This window comes from Podarcis muralis, chromosome 10 (assembly GCF_964188315.1).
Source record: "Podarcis muralis chromosome 10, rPodMur119.hap1.1, whole genome shotgun sequence".
Taxonomy (NCBI): domain Eukaryota; kingdom Metazoa; phylum Chordata; class Lepidosauria; order Squamata; family Lacertidae; genus Podarcis; species Podarcis muralis.
The window spans coordinates 76,327,514-76,344,257 of record NC_135664.1 but is presented as its reverse complement, the minus strand read 5'-3'; positions in this window follow the sequence as shown (position 1 = coordinate 76,344,257).

The following is a 16,744-nucleotide window of genomic DNA, read 5'->3' as shown; positions in this document are numbered from 1 at the left end:
GGCGCGGGAGGCGGGGACCCCGCGGCGCGCGCAAAACCCCCTGGAGCCCCGAGCGCTGCCCCGGAGGGAGGGGAGTGGGGCAAGGCTTTTTGGGAAACGAGCCACCCAAATGTATTAGAGAAAAGGGGTCAAAAGGGGACGTCCAGGTAGGAACTGACGCCGCCCGCAACCAAACGCGTTTATTTCCTCGCCTTTTTCTAAGAAAATACCCAGGAAAGAAAAGAATCAGAAAGAGGAAATAGGGGAAATGTATTTTTGCATGTCCCCACTAACCCCTGGAAGAAATTAAAAATATTTTAGCTTAATTAATGGTTACTGAATTTGTGTTTGGTGAACTTCAGGGATCGGGGCAGTGCGCGCTGGTCGTGGGGTGGGGGAAGAGACCTTCTGTCCAGATTTTTTTGGGATCCCCCGCACCCGGTTTTGAATTCAGTCCAGAGTGAAATCCGGCGCTCGCTCCAAAGCCGCTCCGGTTCCACGCCTCGCTCTACTTCGGGGCTGTTCTGGTGATCTCTATAAATGATTTTTAAAGGGGGAAATACCAGCAACAATATTTATCACAAGGAAAGGGATCGAAAATGAAGTCGCCGGCGCCCAATGCGCAAGTAAGTCTGCGGTGCGGCGCCGCTGCGGGCGCAAAACTGATCAGAAAAGGCCATCGAAGATCCTCAAGACTCCGCTGAGAGGGAAGGGGGCAGCTTGTGGGGGAACTTTTTAGTACAGAGAAAAAGCGAGGAAGAGGCGACGTGATAGGAGGACATAAAAGTAAACCCGACGTGGAGAAAGTGGAGAGAGGAAAAAAAGTTTTGCTCTCGTAAAAATTGCTCTCTTGCGAAACGGAAGGTCGGGAGATTCAGGACAGGCAAAAGTCCTTCACGCAGAGCAGAGTTAACCCACGGAACTCCCTCCCGCAGGAAGATGGGATGGCCACCAACCTGGGCGGCTTTAGAAGAGGGTGGGAGGAGCCCCATAACTGAGTGGGGGGGGCCTTCCTTCTCCCTCTTCTTGATGCCAGATGCTGAGGAGGTGCGGGAGGAGAAGGGCCGGAGCCGGCGCGCCCTGCGGCGGAGCTGCGTGGGGACCCTGGATTCGACCCGATCCACCGTCGTTGGTCTCCTCCTGTGCTGTCGTCGCTGGATTTCGCTCGGTGGCTGTTGTTGTTGTTCTGGTGCCATCGAGGCTGACAGCCTCAACTCATGTGTCTCGTCCAGAGGAAAACCGTAACTCGATGCTTTATATTGTTTCACAATTAAAATTATGAATAACGATGAATAATTTATTCTCAATAATTAACGTTGTCAATTATTATTAACGATATTTATCCGCTGCCCGACCATCAGCGTTCTCTGAGCGATCTACAAATGCAAAATACAGCATAAAAACGAAATAGCCAACGCTTTGAGAATTCGTTTTGGCTTTCCATATACATGCATATATATAAAATTCTATATCAAAAACAAATTCGAAACTCCAAGCTCCTCCCCAAAAGACAGAAATTTTTAAAGACTCCAGCTCGACTGGCGACCCCGAATTCGTAGCGCGCGCGCGCGTCGCGGGGTTATCCTACTCTCCGTAGAAACCCGCAAATTTTGGGTGGGTGGGTGGAGAAACGGGGTCCGGGGAATCCCCTCCTCGGCCATTCCGTGTCAACAGTATTATTTCAGAAACTTTTACAGCATTCTTTTCGGATTTGCTGATCCGGCCTCGGTCCCTTTTTGTAAACGTTCCCTTGCGCCCTTGAAAAAAATCTGTATGAACCCCCAATCGGGGGCGATAATTTTGGCGTAACGAAATGCGAACGAAGACCCTCCCAAAAAGTTAAAACAAGTGAGGATTTAACGCCAGGAACAAAAGTGACTTTTTGCTTGCAACGAAGCCACGCTTAATTTCGCTGGTGCATTTTCAAATATATGCCAGGCAGGAAGCCTCGAGTTTCCACGGTCGTCCTTTGCAGAGACCCCGCCTAGAGGAATCCACCCCCCGCCCCGCCCCACGTCGAAATGGGAGCGAGGGTCTTCCCCCTTCACCCCCTGCCCAACGCTGGATTTTATTGCGAGGCTAGCAAATATAAGCGCGTGTTTTTGGAGAGGTTTCCAGTGGTCTAAAGGAAATTGCGCTCACTGGAAGGACAGATCCTGAAGCTGAGGCTCCAAGACTTTGGTCACCTCATGAGAAGAGAAGACTCCTTGGAAAAGACCCTGATGTTGGGAAAGATGGAGAGCACAAGGAGAAGGGGATGACAGAGGACGAGATGGTTGGACAGTGTTCTCGAAGCTACCAGCATGAGTTTGACCAAACTGGGGGAGGCAGTGGAAGACAGGAGTGCCTGGCGTGCTCTGGTCCAGGGGGTCACGAAGAGTCGGACACGACTAAACGACTCAACAACAACAAAGGATATTGCAGAGTTGGAAAATGTTCAGAAAAGGTGATCGAAGGGGGTCCCCTAGGAAGAAATATGGCAGCGTTTGGGATTTTTTAGTCCGGAGAAAAAGCGAGTAAAAGGCGACAGGTCAGAAGTATATAAAATTATACCTGGCCTGGAGAGAGAAATGTTTTTTCTTCCTGTTTCATACCCCCAGAACTCGTGGGCATCTAAACGAAGCTGAATGTGGGGGAAATCAGGGCAGACAGAAGAAAGTCCTTCTTCACGCAGCGCAGAGATGAACTACGGAACTCCCCTCCACAGGAGCCAATGATGGCACCGGACTTGGATGGCTTTTTATGTTAGCCGCTCCGAGCCCGGCCTCGGCAGGGGAGGGCGGGATACAAATAAAAAATCATTATTATTTCTTCTTATTATTTTTAAAAGACCAATTCTGGAGGAAGTTGACTCGTAGCCGCGATGGAGGCAGCGACGCTTCTGAATGCCCCTTGCTGGAAGCTGCGGGGGGCGGGGGCTCTTGCGCTCGGATCCTGGACTAGATGGTCCAAGTGGCCTGATCCGGCAGGCTCTTCTTAGGTTCTTCTGTCCCCACACCTTGCCCCTGGATCATCCCCCCCTCCCGCGCCCACGGCCGTGTTATCTTTATATTCCCGTTCTGTCGATGGATAACTGAGACTGGATCGCGGGAAGGAGGAGTCCGGGGGACTTTCTCCGAGGTGGGACTGGAATCTGGGCCCCTAATTACCGCGCTCTATACAACCTGGAAAAACGGACAATCCGCGTACTTTTTGTAAGCAAGGAAAATTAACAACAACAACCACAACCACACTCTAGCGGTCACGAAGCGGTGCTCAGGTTCCGTTCGGCAGAAGCAGGATTTTGCGTCCCTTTGAAATGTCACATTTGAGGCAGAGCTTAGAGAACGCCAAGCCTCCCCGGGAAAGGCGTGAGCCACGAAAGTCTACCTCTTAGGGAGACATCGGAAGGTGGCGGACTCCCTTCCCTTGGGTAGCTGGCTAATCTGTCAGGGATCCTTGAGCTGCGACCCCCGGGGGTTGGACTAGATGACCCCGGGGGTCCCCTTCCAGCTCTATAGTTCTATGATACTGTGGTTGCATGACACGCGAAGGGTCCTCATCCCTACGGAGCGAGCGCACCTTTGCCCCGCCGAGCAGCTCCCTGGCGGCCCTTTGGAAACGGGGCCCTTTTGCATGGAATCATAGAAGCGCAGAATTGTGGAGTTGGAAGAGGGACCCCAAGGGACATCTAGTCCAACCCCCTGCCGTGCAGGTGCTCTGCCGGGGGGCTGCGGAGCCTCCCCCATCACTGGGGGTTGGGGAGGTTAAAGTCATCGACCCCGAAGCGGCCACGAACTGGAATGGCGCGCGCGCCTGAGGATCAGATCAGGCTTCGCCAACTCTTGGTTCGAACTCTTGGTTCGGAGTTTTCCAGCGGGCGCAGCGGCGAGATCTGTCCCGGGGAGATTCCGCGCTTCCCAGCTCCGCAAAGGGAAGAGGGAAGATCCTGCGGGATTTAAAGCTGGCGCGGGATCGGTTTAGAAAGGCGTCTGCCAGGATCCCTTCTCCGGCTCTGCCTTTGTGGGTCGAGAGTGGCTCTCCTTGGACGGCCAAGGCCGATGCCATTTGGTGGATGCAAGGCAGGGATCGGCCGGTCCACCCTCCTTCCGACCATGTGGGGGGCCGGACTATATATTTTTTTGGGGTGGGGGAATGAACGAATTCCTATGCCCCACAAATAACCCAGAGATGCATTTTAAATAAAAGGACACATTCTACTAATGTAAAAACACTCAGGTTCCCGGACCGTCCGCGGGCCAGATTGAGAAGGCGATTGGGCCGCATCCGGCCCCCGGGCCTTAGGTTGCCTACCCCTGATGTAAGGCCTTTTAAAGTGCCGGGAAAGGTTCAGGAAAGGGCCGCCCAAGTGATAAAAGGGCCGGAGCGAATCCGCTGAGAAGAAACGTCGCGCCGTTTAAGACTTTTTAGTTCGGAGAAAAGTCGAGGGGCAGGAAGTCTATAAAATTATGCAATGGAGAAAGGAGAAAGAGAGAAGTTCCACTGCCTCTCTCAGAACAGGAGAAATCGGGGACATCCCGAGAAGCCCGAAGGTTGGAGGAAGCAGGACGGATCAAAGCAAGTCCCTCTTCCCGCAGCGCAGAGTTAACCCACGGAACTCTCTGCCACAGGAGGCAGGGATGGCCATCGCGAAGTTGTCTCCTTACTCTGCCCCGAGGGGAGGGCAGAACCCGCACTCGCCTCTGTTTCTAAACCTTTTATTGATTTCGTTTATTTATCTCATTTACACCCCACATTCTCAGGATGGCTCTTCCCCTCCTCCATTAATCCCCTCAACAACCCTGTGAAGTAGGTCGGGACGAGAGGCGGTCACAGCCCGTGAGCTTCGTGGTCGAGTGGAGGATTTGAACCCTGGTCTCTCCGCTGCCTCTCGCATCCTATGTCAGCCGCTTTGGTGAGGTCTGCCCGAAAAGCGGTATATAAATACCTAAAATAAAACAGAGAGGAAGAAATAATACCGCAGAGAGCCCATCTGAGGCCACACAAGGGTTGCTGTTGCTTGAGGGCGAGCGGGAACGCGGGCGCGCGCGCACCCACCCCAATACACCCAACACCTTGAGCTTACAAGGGAACTACTGGCTGCGTGATTTTGGGATGCGCGTGACGCTGCAAGCGAGTTTATTTGTCCGGTGAAAATGCGTAGCAATAGCTCTCTCCACAAATGACCAGGATGACACAATTCGGGGTTTCATTCCGACCCCCATTTCTGGATTCTCCTACTTATCCATGCAGACAAACGCCCCGTCATAGAATCGTAGAGCGGGAAGGAACCCCAAAGGTCCTCTAGTCCACCCCCTGCAATGCAGGAATCTGGTTTAGTTGGAATCTCCTTCCTTGTCGTTTGAATCCACTGGATCGGCTTCTCCCCTCTGAAGCAGCAGGAAAACAAGGTGGCTCCATCCTCCACGTGGCAGCCCTTCAGAAATTCGAAGCCCCTCGGTGGCAACTGCCCCTCCCCCCGTCTGCTCGACATCGTGACGTCAGGTGTCCCCTCTCGCTGCACTCCAAGAAAAGAAAAGCCCCCCCCACACACACACACCTTGGACCAAAGCGGCTGCGGAGGAATCAGCCCAGAGATTCTTTCCGCGCGCTCAGGCGGTAGGCGCAGCGCGATCCAAAGCACCTTGCCTCGGAAGCCAGCCCCGTTTTGCGCACCGGGGGCCTATTAACATAGCTGTCAACTTTTCCCTTTTCTTGTGAGTAATCCTATTCGGAATAAGGGAATTTCCCTTAAGAAAAGGGAAACGTTGACAGCTATGTATTAAGTGCGCCTAGGGAGGGTTTGCAGCTTCTGGAGACGCGCGTGCACGAACGCGGTCGCTTTCCGACGTGGCGCTCTGCGCTCCAGGGAGAGATCCGAGGAGTCCGGGCGGAGTTAGGTGGGGTCTTCCTAGGATGTTTCCGGGAGAGGATTCTGCGAGACCCCGAGCTCAGGCGCCGGTGCCCGTCTGCGCAGCACGGCTGTCAATGGGGAGGAGAGAATGGGGCAGCGGCAGAAAAAGTGGGAGGCCCCCCCCGCCCCCAGTTATGCTCGACGTCTCGAGAGAGGTAGAGACCCAGCACATCCTACTCAGATGAGACAATTGCCTCCATGAGTCCTGCGGCTGCCTCCACCCTAGCTAGCCGAATAAGGCTATGAGGATAGCACCGCTGGATCAGTAGAACCATGGAATTAAAGCATCTATAACAGACCTAGACAGCATCTTTAAAAGCAGAGACATCACCTTGCCAACAAAGTCCGGTATACTTAAAGCTCTGGTTTTCCCAAGTAGTGATGTATGGAAGTGAGAGCTGGACCATAAAGAAGGCTGATCGCCGAAGAATGGATGCTTTTGAATTATGGTGCTGGAGGAGACTCTTGAGAGTCCCATGGACTGCAAGAAGATCAAACGCATCCATTCTTAAGGAAATCAGCCCTGAGTGCTCACTGGAAGGACAGATCGTGAAGCTGAGGCTCCAGTACTTTGGCCACCTCATGAGAAGAGAAGACTCCCTGGAGAAGACCCTGATGTTGGGAAAGATGGAGGGCACAAGGAGAAGGGGGCGACAGAGGACAAGATGGTGGGACAGTGTTCTCGAAGAGACCAATATGAGTTTGACCAAACTGCGGGAGGTAGTGGAGGACAGAGGTGCCTGGCGTGCTCTGGTCCAGGGGGTCACGAAGAGGCAGACACGACTAAACGACTAAACAACAAATAACAGATGGCCACCCAAGCTCTGCTTAGAAACCTCCAAGGAAGCAGGGAAGCCAGCAAGCAGGATTCTAGCACAAGAGCCCTCTCTCTCCCCTCCTGTGGTTTCCAGAGGCTTGGATTCAGCAGCATCGCTCCCTCCAGCTTGTGGGAATGTTCAGGGAAGCAGGAGAGGATATGTTATTTATTAATATCCTTTCTAACTTGCGCTGCCAACCTAACTCCTGCCAACCTAGCAGTTCCAAAGCACATCAAAAGTGCAAGTAGATAAATAGGTACCCCTCCAGCGGGAAGGTAAACGGCGTTTCCGTGCGCTGCTCTGGTTCGCCAGAAGCGGCTTAGTCCTGCTGGCCACATGACCCGGAAGCTGTACGCCGGCTCCCTTGGCCAATAAAGCGAGATGAGCGCCGCAATCCCAGAGTCGTCCGCGACTGGACCTAAGGGTCAGGGGTCCCTATACCTTTTAAACTTGCACTAGCAAGTTTCTTCACTTAGCAGAGTTTTCACATTCCCCTTTTAAACACACAACGGATAACTGGTTGCAGGCCTCACACTATTATGTTCCTGGTAAGTTCCCTTATATCCCTCTTAAAAGAATAAACACAACACAATATAGCGTAAAGTAGATAAAATAAGTTTACTCACATTCAGTCCACAGTTGGATATCTGAAGACAGACTTAGTTACATGTGGATCTATCCCATATGGGGATAGTCCCAGTGTCCTCTGTTGGCTGGAAGCATCTCTAGCTAAAAAGCTGCTCCAACGAAGGAGGAAGTCAAAGAGAGAGAATGTGGCAGCATGCCTTGTCCTTTTGTTACCTGGACAGGTAAGGTCACGCCCACCTCTAGTCACATGCAAAGGAAGTGTGCCCCAGCCAGGAGGAAACTGGAAGTTCCGACTGGCTGGACCAAACATTCCCTCGCATGTTCACTCTAGGAAAACAAGGAATGTTGTACTTGACTGCTACTTATGTATCACATCCCACACAGCTGTGGATGTGGAGGCAGAGCAGAGCCATTGTGGCTATTAGAGATCCATAGCCATCCAAGTTGGTAGCCATCATTGCTTCCTGGGGGGGGGGGGGGAGTTCCACAGTTTAACTCTGCTCTGCATCATGAAGAAGTATGCCCAGTCCATTATGCCCAGTCACATGTGAACAAGTGGAACAATCCCACCCACACACCCAAACAATGAGTTTGCTTCAACGAGACGAATCCATGGGAGCCATTGGGTACTACATGGTGGAATGCCATGCCCCCCACTGCCCCCCCCCATTGGGACTCCTGGACCACTGCTGGGGCATTGCTCAGAACAACCCCTTATGCTGAGGCACGTAGAGCAGGGTCTCTTCTGTGTTGGCTCCCTGCTTCTGTAGTGCCTTGCCTCTGGTGACTCACACTTCCATTCCATTTCACCAGGTCTCAGGGGAACACACTTCATTCATGTGATGCACAATTCAGAGCTGAAAAAAAAAACATTTGCACAATGTTTTCCATGTTGGCAGCTGGGTGGGAAGGAAAAACAGAAATGAGTTTAAATCAGTATACAGTGGTACCTCAGGTTAAGTACTTAATTCGTTCTGGAGGTTCGTTCTTAACCTGAAGCACCACTTTAGCTAATGGGGCCTCCCGCTGCTGCCGGAACACGATTTCTGTTCTCATCCTGAAGCAAAGTTCTTAACCTGAAGCACTATTTCTGGGTTAGCGGAGTCTGTAACCTGAAGCGTATGTAACCTGAAGCGTATGTAACCCGAGGTACCACTGTACGGCAAAATCCTATGTTAGGGATAGTTAGGAAAGGAAAGGAAAGGAAAGGAAAACTGCTGATTTTATGCCATTATGCAGATCTATGGTGTGGCTACACTTGGAATCCAGTATACAGTTCTGTTCACCTTTGCAGCCAAATCTAATTGTGCGCATTCTTGCAAGCCAGCATGTAAAGGGGTTAAGACCACAGAGGCAGCAATGCATCTGAATACCAGTTGCTGGAAATTGTGGGATGGGAGAGGGCTCTTGTGTTCAAATCCTGCTTGCAGGTTTCCCTTTGGGGCCTCTGAATGGCCCCTGTGACAACCAGGATGCTGGACTAGATGGGCCATTGGGCCTGTTCCAGCAAGTTCTTCTTACATTCTCATGGCTGACAATGCAATTATCTGAGCATTGTTTGTTAGCACTCATAAACGTAAAGGTAAAGGACCCTTAACCATTAAGTCCAGTCGCGGATGACTCTGGGGTTGCGGCGCTTATCTCGCTCTATAGGCCGAGGGAGCCGGTGTTTGTCCGCAGACAGTTTTTCTGGGTCATGTGGCCAGCATGCAAACCATCTTGAGAACCAGAGCAGCGCACGGAAACACCGTTTACCTTCCCGCCGGAGTGGTACCTATTTATCTACTTGCACTTGACATGCTTTCAAACTGCTAGGTTGGCAGGAGCAGGGACCGAGCAACGGGAGCTCACCCCATCATGGGGATTCGAACCACCGACCTTCCAATTGGCAAGTCCTAGGCTCTGTGGTTTAACCCACAGCGCCACCCGCGTCCCATTAGCACTCGTAGGGTGACATAAAACCATTGTCTTAATCTGAGCTGAAGTGAAAAGAGTCTAATGTTGTTATTGGTTCTAATTCAGATTTATCCTGTTGGGATCACAGAACAGTAGAGTTGGAAGGGATCCCTGAGGGAATCACAGCTAAAGCATCCCTGACAGATGACAATCCAACTTCTGCTTAAAAACCTGTAACGGAGTCTCCCTTTGAAATTATTCTGGGGGAGAACAGCAACTCACGGGTCATCAGCAGAGAGTCCAGGGAGGCGAAACGGATTTCCTGACAGTTTCTGAGTGTTGTCCTTCCTGACGTCTGATCTGTGCCCGTTTGGGAAAGGAGAATGACTCAACATGCCTTCATGCTACTTGGCTGCCCATCAGGCCGTGGTCCTGTGTCCCAGCTGAGCATTTTGCAGGAGAGCGGAAGGGATGACATGCCCGCTACTCACCGAGTAACAGGAAAGCCCGGCATAATCCTGCCCTGCTGTTGAAATCAAGCGGGATCACGAGGCTGTATTTCGGACGTTGTGTTCTCGACTCTCATTCCTGCAAAGCAGGCAGATTCCCTGTAGGAGATGAGTTTGGAAAGAGTCACTCACAGGCAGAAGTCCAGAAATCAGTATCCGCATTTCCACATTGTGGCTCCCACCCCCCCTTTTTTTTGCTGTTACTGGTGGGAAAAGCGGCTGCCGATTCATGCACTTTATGGGATGTTGCTGTTCCGCAATTGCGCTTGGCGTTCAGTCACTCCCTGCGGAGCTTGGCTGAGGTGCTGGGCCAACCTCCCACCTCCTGTGTGGAATTCTTGTGGCTGATCCTGCCGGGCTGCTAGGCCTCACTGCAGAGCCAAAAGGGTTGCAGGACACATGATACTTGGATGCTCAACACGGAGCGTTTTTGGAAGGGCTGCCAGGGGTTGGAGCAGCTGCAGCCCAGTGTGGCTTCTCAGGAGGGCCACATCCAGCCACATCACCCTGCCTCTGCAAAGGACCGCAGAAGTCAGCCGGCATCCTTTGCAAAGCAAGCAGGGCCAGGCAAGCAGTTCAGGGCCCTCTTTCGGATGGAGGATTTGAGGGGAGGCTCATCAAATTTGCAGGTGGCACCAAACCAGGAGCTAAAGCAGCTAAAGCAGCAGAAGACAGAATCAGGATTCTAAATGACCTTAACGTATGGGAGAACTGGGCCCAAGCTAAGGAAATGTGTTTCAATAGGGACAAAGGTAAGGTTCTGCACTTTGTCCTAAAGAACTGGATGCACAAATATAGGATGGGGGGCAGCTGGCTTGCCAGTAGTACATGTGGGAAAGATCCTGGGGTCTTAGCAGGTCACAAGCTGAACATGAGCCAAGCGTGTGATGCAGCAGCAAAAAGGGCTAATGCTATTCTAGGCTGCATCAGCAGAAGTCTAGTGTCCGGATCAAGGGAAGTAAGAGTACCACTCTATTCTGCCTTGGTCAGGCCACACTTGGAATACTGTGTCCAGGGTTGTTCCGATTTGGAATCCTTGCAGATCCGTTTCTCACCTTCAATCAGAGTTGTTATGTGGGAAGTCAGGCCGAGCTGAAATAATAATAATAATAATACTCTTTTATTTATACCCCGCCCTCCCTGGCCAGAACTGGGCTCAGGGCGGCTAACACCAATAAAATTACAATAAAACATAATGGGGGGGGGGGGAGAGAGAACCAAACAAACAAACAAACAAACCCAGTTTATTAAAATACGGGTTAAAATACAATTTAAAATAGTATTTTAAATTGTAATATTTTAATAGTAGCCCATAAATCAAGACCATAAGGGGAGGGAAACAGAAGGGTCAGACTGAGTCCAAACCAAAGGCCAGGCGGAACAGCTCCGTCTTGCAGGCCCTGCGGAAAGATGTCAAGTCCCGCAGGGCCCTGGTGTCTTGGGACAGAGCGTTCCACCACGTCGGGGCCAGTACTGAAAAGGCTCTGGCCCTAGCTGAGACCAATCTAACCACCTTGCGACTTGGGACCTCCAAAATGTTGTCATTTGTGGACCTTAAGGTCCTCCGCGGGGCATACCGGGAGAGGCGGTCCCATAGGTACGAGGGTCCTAGGCCAAGATGGGGTGAGATACCAAGAAATAGAACACATATAACTTTGCACGGAAAGTTTTTTGTGGGGAAGGAAGCCAGTGTTGTCCCAAACCAGTCCTTGTGGCTCTGTCTTGCAGGGATAGGCCTGAGCTTGAACTTCTCCTTGTCGCTTTTCTGCTGCATTGCTTCAAGCAGCCTCGTCATTTCCCGGCAAAAGTCAGAATGTCCTCCGCATTCCAGAGGCCATAAAACAGTAAGTGGCCGGTCTCGGCCTCGTGGGCGGCTGCGAAAGAGCTTTTAGAGCTGCTGGCTTGCATTTCAACTCAGGCCAGACTTTTCAAAGACTCCCTTGTCGTCTTGGAGGCCAGGCAAGAAAGCCGACACATGTCCTCCATGTGAAAACAGAAAACCCGAGACTTGCACAAACGTCCCATCATCCCTTGCCACACGTGAGGGATGCTCACATGCAAGATGCTCACCTGGGGAACATGTGTGCTTCCTCATAACCCTAGCTCACCATCCTCTGCACTTCGCACAATTCAGGTGTGTTTCATGTTTTCTTTCAGGCGAAGCTTTTCGATTTCGTTTTATAACATATATGAAAACAGAGCGGTTATAGCAGCAGATGAAAATCCTAACAATGAAACAGGCATGTAGAATGAGTACAGGTGCTCATGGGTTAAAATAACCAACTAAAGAATGTCAATGTTATCTGATTATCAAGTATTGTTCCAGATTTGCCAGGCTTGTGGGAGGGTTGACTTGAAAATGATGGCTCCATTGTATCTGTAATAAAGGAATGCCAGATAATATTAAAAGTGTCTGGGAGTTCTAGTCCTTGTCAAAATCTCACATTATACATAATTTTCTCCATTACAGCTCTATTTGAGAGTTCACCAAGCGTACAGAGCCAGATTTTGGGCTGTTTTCCATTGAGTAGCAATTATTTTGACCATATATCTTACACTGGTATCATCAAAATATTTAGTAACATTAATTTTGGACAACAAACAATAGTTTCTTAAGTAACATTTATAATTTCCATCCAGATTAAAAGAAAACATCTTGCGCCAACTTACATTCCCACCATATATTATGATATGTACCAAGTTTATCGCAACCTCCCCAAAAACTGGGTGATATTTTTGGAAGGCTGAATAAGGGTGTTGGTTGTGATGGAGCTGGACAGAGTCTGAGCAGGTTCCATTTGTGGTTCTGCTCCACTTCCGCTGGAGGTATCTGCCCTATGAGATGTTACCAGAAAGGTCACTACCTGCTATCTACAAGTAAAATGAAGACAACAACAGCAGCAGCAACAACAACAACAACAAGTTATTATTTATACCCTGCCCATCTGGCTGGGTTTCCCCAGCCACTCTTGGTGGCTTTCAACAGAACATTAAAAAAAAACCAAAACCAAAAAAAATTCAAACATTAAAAACTTCCCTAAACAGGGCTGCCTTCAGATGTCTTCTAAAAGTCAGACAGACGTTTATTTCCTTGACATCTGGTGGGAGGGCGTTCCACAGGGTGGGTGCCACCACCGAGAAGGCCCTGTGCCTATAATCTCACTTCTCTCAGGGAGGGAACTACCTGAAGGTCCTCGGAGCTGGACCTCAGTTTCTGGGCTGAACGATGGCTCCTTCAGGTATACTGGGCAAAGGCTGTTTAGGGCTTTCAAGGTCAGCACCAACACTTTGAATTGTGCTTGGAAACATACTGGGAGCCAATGTAGGTCTTTTAGGACCGGTGTTATAAGGTCTCAGCGGCCACTCCCGGTCACCAGTCTAGCTGCCGCATTCTGAATTAGTTGTAGTTTCCAGGTCACCTTCAAAGGTAGCCCCACGTAGAGCGCATTGCAGTAGTCTAAGCGGGAGATAACTAGAGCATGCACCACTCTGGCGAGACAGTCTGCAGGCAGGGAGGGTCTCATCCTGCGTACAAGACAGCTGCCCTGGACACAGAACTGACCTGCGCCTCCATGGACAGCGGTGAGTCCAAAATGACCCCCAGGCTGCACACCTGGTCCTTCAGGGATACAGTTGCTCCATTCAGGACCAGGGAGTCCCCCACACCTGCCCGCCCCCTGTCCCCTGTTAGGGACAGCTTTTGAGGGTGTCTTGGTGCATGGGGAGGAATCTCTCTAGGAGTTCCCAGGAGTCAGAAATAGCCTCCGTTCCACAGACCTTGGGATTAGGGCGACTTCCAAGACCGTATCTTAACAACCATTTGATGGCAAGACTGTTGCAGGTGCTTCGAGCTTTGCGCTCTTCAGCTGGGCAGGTGCCACAGGGATCTCCAAGTTCAACAGCCTCAGAACAGAAGCCAAAAGTCCATCTACTCCAGCATTCTGGGTTAGCAGCCAGACAGTTGCTCCCAGGCTGTGAAGATCCCAGCAAGCCGTCATTGACGGGATGCTAGGCTAGATAGATCTTTGGCCTGAGTTTGTCTTGTGAAGGCAGTTGTCCTCTTCTGACGCTCTTCCTAGAAGGCTGTGCTCAAAGGTTGGCTCCTCTGAACATGGAAGGACCTGCCATGACTAATAGCTGTTGATGGACCTCGTCTCCATGGCTATGCCTGCAAACAGAAAAACAGTGTTGCCAGGCAACACGGCATGTGAGGCTGGCGAAATGCTCTGTGGATGTGACACAGACCCTGTCCAGGAGCTTTGCTGTCCAGGTGAGCTGAGCAAAGTTGAAAGGGCAGAGAGCTCGCCAGGTTAAGCTTCAGGGAAGTGCCTGTGGACAGCAACCAGCGAGTGAGCGTTATCTCGCTTTATGGCGGTCTTGCGCTGCAACTTCCTGGGCTCTGCGACATCAGAGGCGGCCCGTGAGACTCAACGAGAAGGACAAATACCTGTGAATCAGAGACTGTGGCCAGTTCATGCAGGTTGAACATTCCCCTTACTTTATTCTTAACTCTAACCTTTTTGCATTTGTTTATTTATTAATATTAGTATTCTTATTTCTATACCACTTTATATTTTTAAGAAAAACCTCAAAGAGGTTTACAGCATATTAAACATCAATAAAATGATCCAGAATCAAACATTTCTGAAGAAGGTCAAATATAGAGTGTACAGTCAAAGCAACATAATTAACAGGAAACTAAAATATTAAAGATTTCAAAATAATGCATTACAAAGGAGGTCAACTACAGAATACATATTAAACACAAACCAAATTAACAAAAAAAAATCTTAAACATTTCAAAAGAAAACCTTGCTAAGTGAAGTCAAATATAAAATGCACATTTAAAACAGCATGATTAACAAGAGAATAAAATATTATCATAATCATGACACGGCTGTTTGGCAGGCACAAAAAGATGGGGCAAAAGAATCCAATAATTAGGATTTGTTGTCAGGCATAGCAATGTCCCTCCGGTCTCCCCAGGAACCTCTTTAGTGGAGCTGGTGGGTGTGGGCCCCACCCCCCAGGCCTGGTGGAAAGGGCCTTGCAGGGAACAGCCTTCAAGACTCACAGCCGGGCAATGTTTATTGTGTCATTATCATTTATTGTCTTATGGCAGGCTTGGGGTGAGTCTGGATGATGCCCTGACGGCCTTCCAATTTGGGGGGGATCTGGTGTCCAGTGCGGGTTAGGATCTAACCAAGGAAGTCGCTGAACTGGTCACGCAAGTTTCTTTGCAAGACAATAATCTCCGCTGGCCTCTTAAGTGTCCTCCTTAGCATCCCAAAAGAATGGAAATAAAGAAAAAGATTAAAAAATTGTCCAGCAGCACCTTAGAGACCAACTAAGTTTGTTCTGGGTATAAGCATGCACACGAAAGCTTATATCCAGAACAAACTTAGTTGGTCTCTAAGGTGCTGCTGGACAATTTGTAATTTTTATTTATTTATTTTGACTGCGTCAGACCAACACGGCTACCTACCTGAACCAAAAGAATGGGTTCCGTTGCAAGAGCTACAGCTGAGTGAGGGAGCCCTCCAGGTTAACGGATGGGCCTTTCCTCCACGCCCTCATCTAGCTACACAAGAGACACAGCAGTGTGTGAGAGAACGGAGTTGGAAACAAATTGGAAGCTGGAGAAACAGAGACGTGCTTGATCTGTGCTGAATCCAAAGCTGTGAATAATGGAGAAGGAAGAGCTTTTGGGGTGTTAATGCCATGGGCCCCTCCATCTTCTTCTCAGGTTGTATATATGTGTCAATAAAACCAGATATACTAAAGACACCACGGTCTCCGCTGACCTTCGTAAGAGCCTGGGACCCCAGAGTCCTTCACTGCTTGGAGACTGGAATGGAGTGTAATAGTATTTCACTTGTTCTACTCTGCCTTGTGATGCCCTTGTAAAAGGCAGCATATAAGTATTTAAATAAAAAACCGCCCACATTCTCATAATTCCTTGATCCCTGAAGTGTTTTGGCCTGTCTGTCCCCCGTGAAATCCCTCACAAGCTTTCCACCAAGAGAGCTTATGCAGCCCACACAACATAAAGACTTGTGAAACATTTATGCACAAAAACATCTGGGTCTCTCGCTCCTTGAAGGTTTGGCAGCTGCCACACAGAGGGGGGTGAAATCAGGACGGGCAAGTTAAGTTTCTGCAGCAGTCTACTGTCAAGGAACAGAAAAGAAATGGATTTATACATGGGAGTTTTCCGGTGGCATTTGCCCTTTGCCAGAGGTTGGTGGAACGCTACCAAATGAAAGGAGCTCTTGAATGAAATCTTGAATTCCCCAAGCACCCTCTGGTAGGAACGCACACAGGTTTGCGGCTGAGCCTCGTGGAGCCGTTCTTGGAATGAAGTCTTGGCCAGACTCCAGGGCAGATTGTATTTCCAGAAAAGGGAAGTGTGAGCGGTGGAAGAATTCCTCGCCTCTGCATCCAGGCCTGTGCCTCCTCTTGAGCAGCACAAAGAGCAGGATCAGGTGCAGGAAACATGATGTGCAGCGTGAGAGGGAAGGACGTCATCCGAGGTGCAAAGGACAGTCATGGGACATTCTGCATGCACGTTGCACGTGTCAGATCAGAGACGCAGCCGGGCTTCTCTGTGGCTGTTGAAGTCATTCAGTGGCTACGAGCGAAGCTTCAATGGGACGAGGAACTCCAGGCATCCAGGCGGCGGCCACGTCTGGAGGGGTCTTAAGGCCGCTTGACCATGTTAGGCTGCCGAGAGAACCGAGCGCCTATTTATGGTCACCCGCCTTGACAACTGTTTGCAGTGGAAGGGCAAATTGGTTTAAGTCAAGCCCCACGAGAGGGGCTGGCATAGCTGCCCCTCTGATGTAAGCCCCAAATCAGGGCAGAGAGAAGGGAAAGGAACATCAGGGGACTCGCTGGCCTTCAGACACCAACTGCACCCTTGATGACCTCACAACTTGAGGTCATATAGAAAGCAGGTGCAAGGAAAATTCAATGGGCAAAACCAACACCTCTTCCCATCTTCCCTATCCACTGCCTTGCGGAATATCTTTTCTCTTTTCTCTTTCTGAATTTTTAAAAAT